Source organism: Chiloscyllium plagiosum, chromosome 3 (genome assembly GCF_004010195.1).
Source record: "Chiloscyllium plagiosum isolate BGI_BamShark_2017 chromosome 3, ASM401019v2, whole genome shotgun sequence".
NCBI classification, from domain to species: Eukaryota; Metazoa; Chordata; class Chondrichthyes; order Orectolobiformes; family Hemiscylliidae; genus Chiloscyllium; species Chiloscyllium plagiosum.
Window position 1 is genome coordinate 24,126,635 of NC_057712.1, and position 14,715 is coordinate 24,141,349.

Below are 14,715 nucleotides of genomic sequence, written 5' to 3' on the forward strand. Positions count from 1 at the left end.
ATCGTTTTTTTTTTAAAGTTATCAGTCTCTAAGGGGATTATACCATATTCCAAGTTGAAATCATTACTTCCAAACTTTACTATAGAAAGGTGAATAGACTTCCATTAAAATTATTAAAATTGACTTGAGAAATAATTAGTTTTGTCAAAATTGATCTCGAGCATTTTCTGCTGGGCGGTACTAAAACAGCTTGTTTTCCCCACATTGTGGTGCTTTTGAGATTTTTGAGCTTCTTGCCATCTGATTAGGATGTTTGGTATTCAGCCAGCAGCTCTTGAAGGTGGGACATGTGCTGAGATAGGGTCAGAAAACTCATCTCAATGCAGCTATTGCTGCACAATAACGGTTTGTAACCTGGGTGGGCTTTCCATGCCATCGAACTCTCGATCTTTTAGTGATGTGGTAGCGGTGATGGTGGGGGCACGGCAGGTGCAGGAGGTGGGAACCATGGAGACCCATGAAATTTAGCCCAGTGCTTGGAATTTTCCCCTCCCTAGTTTGGCGTGAACAATGATGAGGAAGGTGGGAAATACCAGAATTAAACAAAATCCTGTCCACTATTAAGAAAAGATGACCTGATTTTGAATCAAGTTATAAGTGAGCACTGAGCCATTATTGACTGATTGTCTTATTTCGATGTATTTGCATCACATTAAAGTCCCATTTCATCTTATTTATATACCAATTCCAATTTTCCTCTCCTTCCTTGAGAAACTATATTATAAGTTCCCAACAGGTCACCTGATGGCTGCACCTAACTGCATGCTTGTCCTTGCAATCATCTGATTGCTTCTTCATAACAACATACCTGCATTCTCCATGGCTAGCAGCTTTCTCCGCACTTTATCTATGCAAAGCCAAATTGGCAAACCGTCAGATTCACCCCATCATCATATTTGCACTCAGACCAATTTGCACATTATGTCAGCCTTTCACCATTTCACTTTGGAACTCAGGACCACTTAGACGTACACTCTACTGCCAGATCACTTTGTAGAGACGGATCACGTGCATCTGTTAAGATGCATTTTATGGACCGTAGCTTGTTTTCTCAACACTCTATCCTTTGCCATTACAGTCATAGAGTCATAGAGACATACATCAGGGAAACAAACCTTTCAGTCCATGCTGACCAGATATCCTAAATAAATCTAGCCCCATTTGCTAGCACTTGGCCGATATCCCCGTTAACCCTTCCTATTCATATAATGCCTTTTAAATGTTGTAATTGTACCAACCTCCACCACTTCACCTGGCAGCTCATTCCATACATGCATCACCCTCTGTGTGAAGAGGTTGCCCCTTAAGTCCCTTTTAAATCTTTACCCTCTCACCTTAAACCTGTGCTCTTTAGTTTTGAACTTCCCCACCCTGTGGAAAATACCTTGCCTATTTACCCTATCCATGCCCCTCATGATTTTATAAGCCTATATAAGGTCACCCTCAGCCTGTGATGTTCCAGGGAAAATAGCTCCAGGCTAATCAGCCTCTCTTTATAGCTCAAACCCTCTACCCCTGGCAAATCCTTCTAAATCTTTCCTAAACCCTTTCTCATTTCCCAACATCCTTCCGACAGTAGGAAGACCAGAATTGCATGCAATAGTCCTATAGTGTCCTGTACAGCTGCAACATGACCTCCCAACTCCTATACTCATTGGACTGACCAATAAAGGCAAGCATACCAAATACCTTCTTTACTATCTTATCTACTTGGGAGCTATGAACCTGCACTCCAAGGTCTCTTTGCTCACCAACTCTCCCCAGGAGCTCACTATTAAGTGCATAAAGTGTTACCATTAAGGTATCCCCGGCCAAGCATGCAGACCAACTGGCAGAAGTATTCATTGACATTTTCAACCTCTCCCTTCTGCAAGGCAAAAACCTGCTTCAAGAAGACCACCATCATCCCTTTACATGAGAAACCACATACAATGTGCCTTAATGACTACCACCCAGTGGCTCTGATCTCAATAATCATGAAGTGCTTCGAGAGGCTGGTCATGGCCCACATCAACTCTGGTCTCCCAGCCTGCCTCAATCCCCTGATGTAACAGGTACAGAGTAGATACCATATCCCTAGCCCTGTACTCATCCCTGGAACATCTAGACAACAAGGATACCCATCTTAGACTGCTCGTCATCAACTACAGCTCCGCCTTCAACACCATTATCCTCTCCAGGCTGATCTGAAAACTCCATGACATTGGGTTCAGCTCCGCCCAAAGGATCCTCAGTTTTCTGACCCACAGATTGTAATCAGTGAATATAGGTGATTGCACCTCCTCCATGATAACACTCATAACTGGACACCCCCCCCCCCCCCCCCCCCCAACCATGGATGCGTCCTCAGCCCCCTACTGTACTCCCTGTACACTCACAATGTGTTGCCAAATTCCAAACAGATGCCATCTATACGTTTGCTAATTACACCACCATACAGGGACAGATATCTAACAATGATGAGTCAAAATACAGAAAGGAGATGGAGGGCTTGGTAATATGGTGCAATGAGAAAAACCTCTCTTCAATGTCAGAAAAACTAAAGAACTGATCATTGACTTCAGGAAGAGGGGAGAGAGCAAGCTCCCATCTACATCAATGGAACTGAGATTGAGAGGGTGGAGAGTGTCAAGTTCCTAGGAATGACAAAAACTGCCAATCTGTCCTGGACTTCCCTCATAGATCTGATGGTCAAGAAGGCACAACAAACCTCTTCTTCCTCAAACAGGTCAGGAAATTTGGCATGGCCTTAATGACCCTCACCAACATCTGCAGAAAGCATACTGTCTGGGTGTATAATGGACTGGTATGGCAACTGCTCTGCCCAGGACCGTTAAAAAAACTACAGAAGGTGGTGTGCCAAATGGTGAGACAAATTTCCATCCATGGACTCCATTTACACAGCTCATCATGCAGAAAGGCTGCCAACATCATCAAAGACTCATCGCACCCGGTAATGCTCTCCTACAACTACCTCCATCAGGCAGAAGATACAAAAGTTTGAACACACGCATCAGTGGGTTCAGGAACAGCTTCTACCCAGTCGTTTTTAGACTGAATGAACTCTCTAGAGCCCCAAATAATACTGATCTCACCTCGGCCACGTCCCACGCAATGTAACCTTTATGCTCTGTTCAAGTCTTTTCACAACCTCTGATCTGTATATTCTTGCTTACTCCGATCTGCCTGTACTGCTCATAAATGAAGCTTTTCACTGTACTTTGATACACGTGACAATCAATCAATCAATAAGTCCTGTCCTGATTTGCCTTTCTAAAATGCAGCACCTCACATTTATGTGAATTAAACTCCATCTGCCCTTCCTCAGCCCATGGCCCATGTGATCAAGATCTAGTTGTACTCTGACCGTAACCTTCTTCATTATCCACTGCACCACCAATTTTGGTGTCATCTGCAAACTGACTAACCATACCCCTTATGTTCACATCAAAATCATTAAATAGTGGCACCACGTTTGCCAACCTCCAGTCTTCTAGCATATTGCCTGTGTCTATTGATGATCCAAATATCTCAGCAAGTGGCCCAGCAATCACTTCCCTAGTTTCCCATAGAGTTCCAGGGTATACTTGATGAGGTATGGGAATTTATGCATTTTAAGATGTCACTTTAGGACACATCTTTTGCTTAGTATGCTCTCACAGATTCCATTACTGACCTACAGACTGTGAGCCTCTGTGTGGCTCACATTACCTTCTGATCATATATGCTCTTTTGTGTGCCATTACAGGCTGCCAGCTCAATGACTAACTCCTTCTTAGTGTAGAGGAAGAGGCAGGTTGCTCCTCACAATGAGAAACACTATACAGTCAGTGGCATTGAAATGATGCCATGCGACCTGTCAACATCACACCAGCAGTATGTGCCTGCAGTTTACCCAAGAAGCACTTTGCATCTGTTTCAAGCAAATGGCCATTTGGTTGAAAGGCAAAGGAAACAGTCCTTCATGGGCTTACAAGCACTGACAGTCACTCAAGGGATTGCCACCTCAGTAAGCCAAGGAACATGTTCAATTCTAGTCCAGGGGTTGGCCAGAGTCAGTTAGGGACAGTATTCTATCAGAATCCAACAACCTTGTCCTCCCTCACAGCTGGAGATTGGTCAGTCTTGCAGGTCAAGTGTAACCAGTCCAAGGATGAAGGGGAGTTAGTTGGTTCACTGAGGAGGCATCAATCCAAAGGTTGGCTTGTGCACTGTCCTGTCAAAGTCAGTCTGGATGTGCACCATGGTCAGCCATGGGAGTTTGGTCAGAAATGGCCAGGTGGGTCATCTGGGACCAACATACGGAATCCTGAGGAAAACAGGTCAACCAAATTTGAAGAAGGGTCACTGGACCCAAAGCATTAATCCTGCTTTCTGTAAATGCTGCCAGGGCTGCTGAGCTTTCACAGCAATTTTTGTTTTTGTTGTTGTCAATCAAGCCTAGGAGTTGGCTTCACCATAGCTGTTCACTGAGAGAATGTTGACAGTAATAGTACAGGGATTGGGAGATGCAGAAAGGTTTGGTGGGAGCTCTAGATGGTGAGGTGACTGTTCTCTTGGCCAGTGTATTTCCGAGCTCCACATGGGGTGATGCAGGGCCAGCAAGGGTATGGGAATTCACCACGGTGTAAAAACAATGACTGCAGATGCTGGAAACCAAATTCTGGATCAGTGGTGCTGGAAGAGCACAGCAATTCAGGCAGCATCCGAAGGCAGGATTTTGCCTGTCTGGGAATTCACCACGTCTAGGGCTCTTGGGCTAAAGTGGGGACATTAATGATTGTACAAAGGGAAATAGGGTGAGGTGTGCAAGTTAATTGAGGTCATAGGGACAGTAATGTAGAAGGCAGGATGAAGGATGGGGAAATTTCAAACCACTTATTGTTGCACCTGCAAGTCACTCACATCAGAACAAAATTGAAGCCTTGTCATGTCAGATTGAAGATGAACTACACAACAATTACACAAAATGAAAAATGGATGAGATAATTGATTTCTTTTTTTCTACGAAGGCAGAGTAAAACCACTGGATTGGGGAGGCTGTGCTGGGGACAATTACAATAACCTTGCCTCCACTGCTTCAAAAATGTCATCATCTGGCATTGATTTGCATTTCTTCAGTAGGTTATGCATTATCAAAGAATGCACATTAAGTTATAACCATTAGCAATCATGAACATTATATTATGTACACAAATTGCTTCTGTCATATCAACTAAGCAACTGCAATGAGAAAAGAGCACATAGAAGCAAAACTTGAAGTTTCCATTTCACAAATTTGTTCCATAGTTATAACTAGATAAAAGATTGCACTCCAAACTGTAAGTATGGTCTTTGATGTCAGAAAGAATCATTTCTCTGAGTATGTGAAAAATGAAAGTCATCATAGTTCTCGCATTACAGAGAAATGACTGATGGTATGTATAACCTAAAGGTTACCGTGCCTCAAATAAGAGATCGGGATGTTTGTGAAACCTCAGCTGGTACAGAAATTAAACTTAAGCTGATATATAGTGTAAACCAGTCTTCCAACCAACTGAGTTAAGATGACAGTCAAGGTGGCTGTAGTAGTATGATTAAAAATGATATCTTCAAACTAAATCATGAAGGATTAATTGTTAAGGATTATTTGGACATGACAGCGAGCAATTAAATAAAGTGGAAAATGCATGGAAAATGGGATGAATTCAAAAGCAGCTTGCTTTGACTGAGGAATGACCACACGATAATACACTGTTGTGAGAATTGCCCTGCTTGGCCACCATATGGAGCCACCTGGAGGTGATTTCTGTTCAGTGGAAAGTACTGACAGGACGACAAAAGATGATGCAGCATCTCATCATAGAATCTCTACACCGTGGAAATAGGCCCTTCAGCCTAACAAATCCACATGGACGCCCTGCAGAGTAACCTAGTCAGAGCCATTCCCCTCCCTTATTATCCTACATTTATCCCTGACTAATGCGCCTAACCTATACTTCCCCGAACACTATGGGCAATTTAATATGGCCAATTCACCAAACCTGAACATCTTTGGACTGTGGGAGGAAACTCATGCAGACATGGGGAGAATGTACAAACACCACACAGACAGTGGCCTGAGGCTGGAATCGAACCCAGGTCCCTGGCATTGTGAGGCAGCAGTGCTAACCATTGAGCCACCGTGCCACCCCACAGTGTTAATAGTATTAATGTTGAGGACTTTGCTCTACTCAGGGGATTCAACTTGGACTGGGATTACGACTGGTGCCAGGAACCTTGAATTCTCCAGACCAGATGTCATAAAACATTTTATTCTGTGGAATCTCCATGGTATTACTCTCCAAAAGAATTGTCCAGGAAACTAAAATTTCCTCTGGGCAAATCCCCTATGCCTAGGAAAGGCTGCCAGCATTCTCAAAGATCCATCCCACCCTGGCAATGTTTTTTTACAATCTCTACCAGGGGGAGAAGGTACAGAAGCCTGAACACATGCACCAGCCGGTTTCGAAACAGTTTCTCCCCTTCATCGTGCCAGACATGATTCCTTCCATCTCCCCAGCTCTCTAATTCCCCCAACCCCACACATTCCCTACCCGCCCCACCGCCCCAATCTACCCAAACATTGCTTTGTGTTCTTGGTTGCTTTGCCACTCTCCCAAACACTTTACCCACTTGGCACCCAACTCTGAACCACTTGGCTTCTTACCCAGCTGTCCCACTGCCATTTGGCCCCTTACTCCCAAAACCTGACCCTCTATCTAGCTGGATACTTCTTAACCACTTAGCTGGCACCTTACACCTGTACCATCTTGACACCGTCACCTCAAATTACCATATGTACTTATTGTTTGACAATAGCTGCCAAAGTGGCTGCCTGTGATTCTGGATCTTTAAATATCAGTATACAGCAGTCGACTGTTGTGAGAAAGAGGGCACGGTTTGCCCTCTTTCAACATTCTGCAATGAAACCTAACTATCTGAATGGTTATACATTTCTGCATTTCTGAAAGTGATCGGAATCCCCTCTCAGAAATATGGAGCTCTTTCCTTTTGTAAAACAAAAAGCTGGTGGAGAGGCAATCTGCTTGAGATCCTACTCCTTGGAATATAGGCACCCTTTGTCAATAGTATAGACCAATAGGGAATTGGAAAAAACCCCAAAGAAAACACCTTATCAGCTCCTGTTGGTCAGACTGGTGCTTTCAAACTGTGTTTCTCTGATTTAATTTTTTTTTCTATCTTAATATCTTTGTCTTGTTTCCTTCATTGGTATCTCTCTGGTTGTGAAGTGGGGGTTTAAAAGGGCTTCAGTTTAAGTTAGGTAAATAAGTTATAACTTACGTACAACTGAGTAATTCCTATTTCCTTTTTGTCATTGGTTAAAGGTAATTTGTTCATAATCAATTATAAAATAATCCATTATTTTCCTGTTAAGTAGGTAAACACAGGGTGCATAAAATTCACTAAAGATCCTTATCAAAGATCTTAGGACCTTCCAAACACACAACTATTTCCATCCAGAACAATAAGGGTAGCAACTACATGAGAACACCACGATCTATAAATTCAGCTCCAAGCCATTCACCATCCTGACATGGAGATATAATGTTGCTGATCCACTGTTGCCTGGGTCAAAACCCTGAAATTCTCTCTCTAAGCGTATTGTGAATTAACCTACAGCACATGAACAGCAACGATTCAAGAAGACAGCTCGCTACCACTTTCTCAAGGGTAACTAGGGATGGACCATAATACTGGCCAGCCAGCGATACCCAACTCATGTAAGTGAACTAAAAAAAAATCCTTCTTCTCTTTCCCTTCTCATCTTATTGTTCTTCATTAAAATGGAATTTGGTGATATAGTGGTACTAACAGTGGATAAGTAATCCAAAACATCAGGTTGACATTTTGGGGGCTTGGTTTTAAACCCCACCATGACAGATAGAGAAAATTTAATAAAAACTGAAAATTCAGGAACAAGAATAAAAGCTAGTCCAATGGCCACCATGTAAATACTGTTTGTCCTAAAAGATGGTCATGCTGGACTAGGGGAAAGTGAGGACTGCAGATGCTGGAGATCAGAATCCAGAGTGTGGTGCTAGAAAAGCACAGCAGGTCAGGCAGCATCCGAGGAGCAGGAGAATGAACAATTCGGGCATAAGCCCTTTAGATGCTGCCTGACCTGCTGTGCTTTTCTAGCACCACACTCTTGACTCATGCTGAACTCTAAACATTAACTCTATTTCTTTCTTCATAGATGCTGCCTGCCGAGATTCTCCAGCATTTTCTATTTTTGTTTCAGATATCCAGCATCCTCAGTATTTTGCTTTTATTATGCAAATACTGTTGATTGTCATTAAAGCTTACCTGGTTCACTGAGGACCTTTGGGGAAATAAATCTGCTGTGCTTACCTGACATGACGTACAAAGATTCCAGGTCCACAACAGTATAGTTGACTCTTAACTACCCTTGGGCAATTAGGTATGAGCAATAAATGCTCCTCTTCCCATGAACAAATGTTATTAAAAATTGACGTTAATTCATCCTATTTTCTTCCATATTGCTCATCTCTTTCTTTTTAAATCATGAAATCTTAGTGATATATAGATCCATTATTCAACAAGTTCCCACATGTCCTGCTGCAAGTTTATTCGCTTGCGCGTACAGCAGCTTACAATGTCAAGAATTTCTGAGCTAATGTTTGACAGAAATGTCTAATTAATATGACCTGCTTTGATATGACTTTTATTATTTTGTTGCAGCATACTTGTTGCTCATGTTTTGCACAGTACAACTGAAACCTATCAGTTAAAATAAGCACAGCAGCTGATGTCCATTCGCCATTACTTTAGTGAAAAGCAAAGAACACTTATGCCGAAAGCTCCTAAGAAATGAATCATTACACTCACAAGTGAGTAATGGGACAAGGTAGCATAGAGCAATAAATTAGTCTACCAAGGATATATTGACTGATTTTCTTTTCACCACATCAGTAGTTCAAGAAATCGTTAACAAAAGGCAGATGTTTACACTTAAAGATGTTTAATTACATTTGAAAATAGATGAAATGATTGCCTTCACAGTTCAATATGCTCCATTACAGTCTTACCAAGTAATTCAAAGTTATTCATTGCTCTAAAATATTGAAACAACTAATAATATTAAATATCAAAAGCAGGAGTTTAACAACAAAAATGTTGGATTAGATAAGATATCTAGAATTAAAGAATGTTGAATTATGAGTAATTGGACTTAGCTGCAAACAATATCCACGTAAAAGTTAAATAAAAGCTATCAAGCTCATATATTAATATTGTCAAACATTTGAAGCAATAGAACCTATCAGAATACAACTTCGGTTCCAAAATAATACGAACCAGATTGCAAGCCAATGTTCCAGTTTTAAGACTTCGGTTTCCTTGACTCTCAGTGAAGTTGTGGATCTCTCTCAAATTTAAGATTGATATTCTCCAAGCCAGCTTTTCGTCTTGCCTGAATAGGCTCCCGATTTAAACATTCTTCATGCTCTGTTACTCAAGGTTTTCAGAAAGTATTGTTGAGTGTTGTGAGTGCGCATAGAAATCATTCAAACCAAAGTCGGAGTCAGACTGCTTGTTGCTATTGACGTCAAGAAAGGGAAGCATAGTTAAAGTCAACCAGCTTAAATCATAATAATGGTCAGAGGTTTTCTTTATATTTGGTAGTTGCGCTTCAGTTTCTAACATGTTTCAATTGGTTGGTGAGGAACTATTTTTCTACATAGATGATTTTCCTTTATTACGATTGAACCTGTTTCCATGTTATTTTAAGATTGTGCTCATTATTTCCAAGGCAAGAGTGAGGGCTGCAGATGCTGGAAATCAGAGCCAAGATTAGAGTGGTGCTGGAAAAGCACAGCAGGTTAGGCAGCATCCGAGCAACAGGAAAATCGATGTTTTGGGCAAAAGCTGTTCATCAGGAAAGGTTTTCCAAACCAACTCAATCATCTCCCCAGGCCCATTCAAAGACCTCTTTATTTCCACAGGCAAACCATTCAAGGAGGGAGAATCTCAGCATCATTAACAACTTCCACGTTTGAGCCCTAGGAAACCTCCTTTCTAAATCCCCCCATTTTAGCCTGTCATGCGAGCTTCGATGATGACTTACTTTATTTCATTAGATTGAAAATTGAAGCTATCCAATCAATTGCATTTTCTAATAAATAATTTCTTGACCAGCACCTATAACAGTGTAAAGCGAAGTATCTGTCAATATGGAGCATATAAAGTGTGAATATCAGAGTTAAATGAAAAGCTGCTGATGTCTTACTCATCTGCAATGAGCATTACAATAAAAGAAGAACTGGCAGTCAGACAACTCCTTGCATGACCTTAAGACACCTCAGAATATTTTATGACTATTAAGTATTTTTGAAGTGCTGTCACTGACCTAATGCAGGAAATATGACATTCAATTTGCACAAGAAATAGGTGTAGTGGGAGATCAAAAGGCCCACTGAGTGTGTTCCATCTCTTGATGTGATCCTGGCTGATCTTGGGCTTTAACTTTTCCACTCTAGCCCCTATGTTACCTAATTAGAGACCAATAATCTGTCTATCTCAGTCTTGAACTTTAACAATGATGGATTATCATCAACCCTTGGAGGGGGGAATGACTTCTGAACATTCACAAGCTTTTGAGTGATTTAATTCACTGAAGTCCTAAGTTTCTTGTCCCCTTGACAAGGCTTTTATGTCTTCGACCTTTAGGTTCATCTGACCAGAGAAACTAATATCTCAGCTTCTAACAGCAACCATCAAGTGAACGCCAATCATTCAATAGCCACACATTCAATGTTTTAAAAGTGAAAGCAGTTTCTGGTAGGTATTTTTCAGAAATTGGCCAAACTCTTCCTTCCAACATTCCATAGGACCTGACATGCACATTGATTTCCTTCAATATGCAAGTTAAGAGACAGCTGATGAAGCCATTAAAAAACAATGATTGTGCATTTATAAAATGCAGTACAGCAAATATGCAAAGCCATTGTATTAGAATGTGCCTTCACAATCCTTGTTAATGCTAATCCCAGGGAACTCTTTGGTTGGAGTGAAACTTAGTGGATATCATAACCAGAATTGTCCCCATGGAAATAAACTTCTACTGTAACTGCAATCAGAGAACCTTTTTTGATTAAGTCAAAACTGACCTAAGATATCAGTGATCATCTCCATCAAAGCTGTCTAATAAATTATTCATGAAATCTTCACAATATGTAAGAAGACATGTAATTGGAAGATTTTTTTGCAGTGATCTGTTTCACAATTGCGACTTTTGGTCTTTTTAAGAAATGTGTTTGTCAATAGTAGAGTAGTAATATTAGTAAGCAGCAGCAGAAACAAACAAAGGGAAACACTATAGCCAACAGCAGTGACACCACTGCACAGCACAGCAGAAAGGAGCACTGCACTGATACCTGCAAAATTCTTTTGTAAGTACTGATCTAATTTAAAAGGGGGGCACATTCCTGATGTTTGTAAATTTCTCAACTTTACAATAAAATGTGAGACAAGTTATGAGGCTTGTTCGTTTTCTCCATAAGGCTGAGAGAGCAATACCAGTATCAGAGAGAAGTGTGGGTTTATTGACCTACAAGTCCCTGCTGAAGCTGTATGCTTAAATGAAATTGCTCTTTCTAAACTTCAGAGAATATCGGCCCAATTTAACCAGCTTCTCATTACAGGACAGCATGCTCCTCCCAGGAAATAGTTTAGCAGGTTTTTTCTTTGCTGCCTCCTATGCATTCCTTAAACATGGACACCAGGACAGCACACAATCTTCCAACTGTGGTCTCAATAAAGTCCTGAATAATTGTGGCAACACTCCTTTTTTCTTAAATTCCAATCTCTTTGTAGTAAAGTGCAACCTTCCCATTTGCTTGCTGTTGCTGGATGCTAACTTTCTGTTTCGTATACAACCACATCAGGTAGGAGATCTTATGGCACAGTGGCAATTCCTGTATGTCTGGGTCAGAAGCTCTGGATTTAACTTCCACTTCAGGATTTGATGGCTATTGTTACACCTCACTGGAGTAGGGCATTGAAAATCAAGCCTCACTATTTTCAGAGTCAAAACAAAAGTTAATGATTTTATAAAAGTATGCAAATTTCCTCAATTTATCTGTCTTTTAGACCCAGGTTGACAGTGCAGAAAAGTTTTCTATATTTAACAAGAATGAATATTTCTTGTACATAAATAGGTTTAGCTACAGATAAACAATTATGAACCGTTGACATGTAACATTGCTGGTTAAAACTCTAAACCCCTTATAAATTAACCCCTGTATACACATACCAACAGACCTTGAATAAATGGGTGTCATGGGCAGAGGGAAAGACTGGGAAGGCAGTTCAGTGGCTCCTATCCTTTGGGTTCACTGAACTTGTGAAGTCCTGTAGCTCCTCAGCCTTTTTTTTCCACATGTTTTCACTTGTTTACAGGAGGCACAGTATGATGGTTCATAAAGTCTCCTGATGTATTGGTTAAGAGCCACAGCTTACAATAATTGTTGAGGGGAAATAAACCAGTTTGTGATGACTTTACTGGAGAGAAAAAGACAGCTTCTTCCTTGTTGGAAGTCTCATGGCTTCTGCCCAAACATTCATACCCACAAGTTGTTCAGCTACGTGGGAACCAGCTACGTTCTTGTTGGCAGGCAAAAGGCCTTTGTCATTGACAACTGGTCACTGTCCCACAGACCAATCAGCTACTTGTTGCTGGGCAAATCATCATCTATATACACGCTTTGTCTCCAGCTCTTCGGCAACTAGTCTTGCCTCACTGCTGAAACCAGCAGCAGTATGAACAGCACTAACATGAGTATTAGGTAACCTGATATTAAAATGTGCTGCAATCCCTTCCACAACCCCTTTTTATTTATAAAGAAAACAGTCCTTTTCCCATTTAAGACCACAATCAAAAACACAGAAAAATGAAAAAGGTAAGGTCTTTACACTATGGAAGGTGTGTAATGACCAAACAGACTATTAATCTGTAAATGCTTCTGATACACTAACAGCAGGTGGGAAGACTGAGAGAATGTTCTGGTCAGCCAGAGCTATTTGCAGTGTACCATGCTTCCCACACTAAAAGATTCCATGTGCAATAAACATGCATCATTCTATTGCTGAGTGGCTACCATAATTATAAACAGACCAAAATGTACTTGGAAGTTAACATTTCAAAGTTTCATACCTTTTTAAAAATTCTGCTTTTCTATTCTTATGACTAAAGTGAATATCAGCACACTCCCCACTTTACTTCATCTTTAACAATGTCACCACTTTAACAGAGTTAATGTTTCAAGTCAATGTGATTCTTCCGCAGTTCTAAAGAACATTCACACGGGACTCGAAATGTTAAGTTTGTTTTGTCCTTCACTGACCTGTTGAGATTCTCCAGAACTTTCACTTCTTACTTCACATCTCTAGCAACCACTTTTTGTTCTTATAATTGATTTGCCACTTGAACAAGGTGATGAAGCCCTAATGAGGCTAGTATGGGCTCAACTGGAAGACAAGGAAATTTTTAAAAAGTCTTTCTCGTTGAGGATGAAGATCACAAGGTAACAAGTTTCTGTTTTGCCCTCTGGAACATTTTCACATTTCAATCAGTTGTTTGGGCAAGAAATTAAGCCATTTGTCTGGTGCAGCAGAATGACTTGTTGTGAGAATTATTGCAGTTCACTGATGTCTTGAACAAATGCAGTCAAACAGGACTCATGAGCATCGCTTCAATTGACACTAACTGGTAATGGCAAAAAAATTGACTGACTTTAAACTAGCTTAAAATTAATTGGTTTGAACTTTTGCTGTGAAGAAACAGGTTTGTGTACTGTATTTACTGCTTGTGGTGGAGGTTAGATGATGAAGGTTTGGTTCAGATGAATACAGGTATCTGTTCACCGAGTGTCTGAGCAATTAAACTTTTGAAAGGTTCCAATCAGTGGAGACTCTCCTCTCTTACCATGCTGCATGGCCACTTTTGGTTTTAGGGATTGCCTCACATGCAGGGATTTTTTAATCAGAGTGAAGTGTCACCGAAATAAAAGAAAACAGAAAAAGCAGGAAATACTCAACAGGTCTGGCCTCCCCCATGGAGGAAGAAACAGAATGAACGTCTCAAGACCAGTAAGAGTCTTGTTCAGAATTGCTGCAAGCTGAAAAATTGTGTGTTTTTTAATGTTGCCAAAGGGAGAGCAGGTGGGAGTGGGGAAGGTGTGGAACAGGTGGAACAGTCGATGTGGGTGCCCAGAGCAAATATGCAAAGGGAATGTGAATGGTGGGAACAGTATAAATTCAGAACAAGTGTTAATAGTAGGAAGGGCTTATGCCCGAAACGTCGATTCTCCTGTTCCTTGGATGCTGCCTGACCTGCTGCGCTTTTCCAGCAACACATTTTCAGCTCTGATCTCCAGCATCTGCAGACCTCACTTTCTCTTAATAGTAGGCAGCCCTTTTGAGAGCACTCACTTTCTCTTAATAGTAGGCAGCCCTTTTGAGAGCAAACTCATGCAAACAAGACACTGAGGGTGAGAAAGGGGTGTAAACAAACATGAGCACAATTCTTCATGAAACACAGTTTATTCACATTATATTAGCTCCATCCATTCACAGACATCGCATGCTGTCTGTTGGTCAACAGAAGGAATTCTCATCTATTGTTTGGAGGAAGCAAACGCATTTACATGAACT